We start from the raw sequence: 4,314 nt of genomic DNA, 5'->3' as shown, positions 1-4,314 counted from the left end.
GAAGTGTTTGTTTTTCTCCAGGACTGCGGTAATTGGGAATGGAATTTCACCAGGTGCTTGCTCAGTGCTTTGCTGGTTTCTGAATCTCTTTTGTGCTGCCCACRTGCACGTACCTGCCCACCTGTTCCAGAAAGTCTCTTCTTTCGTCCAGTAAAATTAATCTTCCAGGAAATTAAACAGCAGCCGCATACAATACTGTTTCCTTTCATGTGTGAGAACAGCTTTCTAGAGGTAGGATTTGGGGCCACAGACAGCTAATTACACAGCTAATTTGCCTTCAAGCTCTTGGAGGCACTGAATGCCAGGAAATTTTTGACTCTTGCATGCTTTTTTGGAAATTTTGGCTGTTAAATTTGTTGAGCAGGCATAAGTGAAGCTGTGAAGTGTGGGTGGATTTCAAATCCTGGCCACACACATGTTCATGGCTTTAGCTCACATTTGTGAGTTAGGGAAGAGTTTCCATTTCCACGCTGAAGCTCAAATGTGAGCAGTCCTTTAAGCATCCTTTAAGAGCACACAGGTTGCATCTTCATTACCATTTTGGTTGTCGAGGACTGAATTTCCGAGGTGAATCTCCTCATTGTCCCAGTTTCTGCAMTTTGCTTTTTTACTGGGAAGCAATCTGCATGTGCAGTTAGTATCCCCTTGGATGTAACTGAGCCAGAAGTGTCACTCTAGGAGCACGTCTGCTGTGCTTCAGGTGTCTTGGGTCTTTGGTACATTGCAATCCCCCAAACATGCTCAGTGTGATTCTTGGGGGCTTCGCAACAGCTGCCCTCTGCAGCCTATTCTCTTTTTAGACTGTGCCAGTGCTCAAGTAGACAGCTGTGCTACTCTTAATTTTCTTTGTGATGGGGATTTTATTTTTATTTTTAAATATTAGTAAAGTAAATGAGGCCATCTTGAGCTATCCACTGAGTTAAAACTTTGTTCTAAATTTTCAGAAGTCATGATGAAACCAGCCATATTGATTCGAATGTTGTTTGTGAGGCTTTTCCCTCTGTTTCCAGAACTGTCCTGTGTTGGTATTTGTCCTTTTCAAATAATGAAGATTGCTGTGGCATGCCTGTTTTCAAAGCCAGCTGTTTTGCAGACTCATCTGGGGGTAATTTTATTTAAYGGTCTGTGTGGGGGTTGCACAGAGACCTTGACTGGAATCCCTGTGTGCCTTCTAGATGTTGTTTTATGTCCCTGACYTCTCATCTTTTTCTTATCCAGACCTCTTTTCTTCTCTTGCCCCCACTGAACCGCTGACCCTCTGCTTTGGAAGAGAGAAATGATTCTGTAATAGAAAAATATCTCTTCCTGAAATGGGTAATTTCATGTGTTTCCTTTTTTTTTTTTTTTTTTTTTTTTTTAATGCTACAAATGAGACTACCTATCTTTTCTGGGGCAAGAGTTTCTCATTGTCTCTCCTATAGCAAATAATAAAAGCTCAGCAGCATCAAGTACTGTAAATACCTTGCAGTCCTGTTCTCAATTACAGAATTAGTTATGTAAATCTTGTATTAAAGGAGGAAGAGCCCTGATGTCTCTTAAATCATGCTCTGTRCGCACACACACTTCCATCTTGTCCAGGAGAAAAATATCGTACGGGCTCCACAGAGAKTAACATACTAAACACTGTTGCTCTGCATGACCTGAAATTGGCTTTTGGTTGCTAATTGGATCTGTGGGCATTGAGAGAAGGGCTTGGAAAGCACTGGCCTCCAGTTTTCCAGGTTTCAGACAGCAGTATGGATACGGTGGTTGTGTAGGTGCCCAGGTGAAATCCTCTGGGGGCACCAGTTGCTAGAGCACAGGTTAGGTAATGGCTTTGGATTGGYTTATGTCCTCTTTGCCTGGCTGTATGGATCTTTGCTCTCCTCTTTATGTAAAGAAACAGTGTGATACAGTGAAATGAGCCTGAAACCTAACTGTTCCTGTTTTTTAATTTGGTGTAGTTGGTTAATATGTTCAAGTAGGCCTTGCTGCAAGAAGGCCTGGCAGAGCTGTGCTACTGCACTCACCTACATGTGCCGACAAGGCACAAGCACTTCTTTCCGTGCCATAACACCCCTTCTGTCTGCATCTGCTGCTGGCAGTTTTAATGTGGCCGCTTGCTCGGAGATTATTTACRGTGAAGATGAGACCGTTAGAAAATTAAATTACAGGCAAAAAGGATTGCTCTAAAACACTGAGCTCCATCCCCCCACTGGCTCCTGTGGCTGCAAATCAGTTGTCCAGTGTGGAGCCAAGGTGGGCCAGTGCCATATGCTGCCTTGTTGAGCWGTTCCAGCAGCCTGGCTGCCCTGCCACCTCCTTCCATAATCTCTCACAACAGCAGATGCAGGCAGAGGGAAGCTGCCCTTCAGGATCCCAGCTGGAGAGTGAGAGCCCAAGTGTGCGTGTGTGGCGTCATTGGCGTTGTGGCTGCTGAGCTGTGATGGGCCTCTGCTGCTGCTTTTGCTGATGCCTCCAGGATGCCTTTGCTCATCCAGTGAAATGCTTGATAGGAAACTGCGTGTGGAGATTTGATCCCCAAAATAATTCTTGGGGAAGTGGAAGTTAAGATTAGTAATACCTGGATTGTGAAAGYATGGGGCTTCTAAAATGTCATTTTCCAGTCTTGGCTTTAGACAGGACTTTGTCTGGTATGAGTGGCGAGTTGGGTTAAATTGCAGTGGACAAATGTCACCAAATTTAAGCAGGTAAAGAACACASAAAACCAACAACAAAAACCTCCTACAGCTTGCCCGCCATCACAAACACCAAATAAAAAGCTCACATCTAAAAGCAAGTCAAAACAATCACCCAAGAAACATCCCCCACAAAAAAACTCCAAACAGTTGTTTGTGCTTTTTCTTGCTTTGCTTTTTGCTTTTAGTATAATTGTCAATGAAAAGAAAAAGATTTTATGTTGGTTTCAGCACTTCTTATATTTGTTAGCATTTTTAAAGGGKTTTTTTTGTGCATTACCTAACATTAAAAAAAACTTGGAAAACAAATCATTACTTCACACTAGTAAAAATCAATGCTTTCTGCTTCAGGAGGAAAAAGGGGTGATGATATCAGAAATTATTTTTAGGAGAGGAGGGAATGATTGAGGATTTCATTCTTAATATATATATTATACAAATAACAGGTTTATGAAACACATGGATATTGCTATTTGTGCATCCTTTWAAAAAGTCTTTTGACAAAAGTGCTTTGTCTTTGCTTTCCAGCTTTATCAGCTCCACTATGTGCTATGTCCTGTTTAAAGACCTGCTGTTAAAAAAGTAGTAGCATTTGGAGTTTTAATGTGATCTTTCAAAAATATGGATTTTTTTTTTGTCTTGGATTTTCACTGAGTGTATGATTTTTAGTTAATGGAGATGCAGATTTAGGAATTATCTATTCAGATTGTTTACTGCAGTTAAATTCCCAAAAAGTTCAGTTTAATCCTAGTGGTGTGCAGCATTCCACGTAGAGCAAAGAAAATGGTTTGTCTGTGCCTAGAGGAAATTGCAATATAGAACAAATGGATTTGGACTGCTCTGCTCAGTTYCAACTGCTTTGGGAAAGATTTAAGATAAGAAATAAGTGCAAGTTAATGATGTTGCAGAGCAGCACTGATTTTAATTCTGTATATTCCAGTTTGGGGACTTTTAAAAAATACCGCTCTTGTTCAACTAATACCGTTGGCATTAGTAATAGGTATTTTTTAACCTGTGTACTTCCTCCCCACTAAAGGAAATGTGAAGATACTGTAGATCCAGCATTTCTGGAAATATTTGCAGCCTGGTTTCCAAATATGYTCTTCAGCCTTGACTTGTGGGCTTTACTGCTTTGTCAACTGTTTTCCTTAGAATGTAACATATTGAACTTCTGTGCAACACAAATTGCTTCTGAGGAAGAACAACAGAAAATCACCTGTTTTGTGTGGCAGTCTAAATACCACTTCCAGAATCCCTGGACTTTTTGGGTCAGATGTTACCAGGTAACCTGAACAGGCTACTCTGTCAGAGTACAATAAAAATGGAGATCTGTGAGACTATTTGGAGGACAGTAAATGAAGGCCATTAGCAGGGACAGATTTGTCAGGTGAGACCCAGGAAGAAGGAGCATGTTAATTCCTGCATTTCATGGGGCTTTTCCCCCCCTCCCCTTTCTTTTTTGCTCTCAGCTGTCARAAAGTAGTTCTTAGATACAGCCTTTTATCTTTACCTGTCAGTCAGTGGTAGGGAAAAGGAATAGAGATTATATGTGATGGAATCGTTTGACATCCAGAGGAATCTAAAACATGATCTTTAGTATCATCTTTGCCTGCTAGGTGGTTTTTTTTTTTTGTTT

This window comes from Malurus melanocephalus, unplaced genomic scaffold (assembly GCF_030028575.1).
Source record: "Malurus melanocephalus ecotype Western Australia unplaced genomic scaffold, MMel_1.1 scaffold_21, whole genome shotgun sequence".
In the NCBI taxonomy this organism is placed as follows: domain Eukaryota; kingdom Metazoa; phylum Chordata; class Aves; order Passeriformes; family Maluridae; genus Malurus; species Malurus melanocephalus.
The sequence above is the reverse complement of the archived record's forward strand: the minus strand, read 5'-3'. Positions refer to the sequence as shown.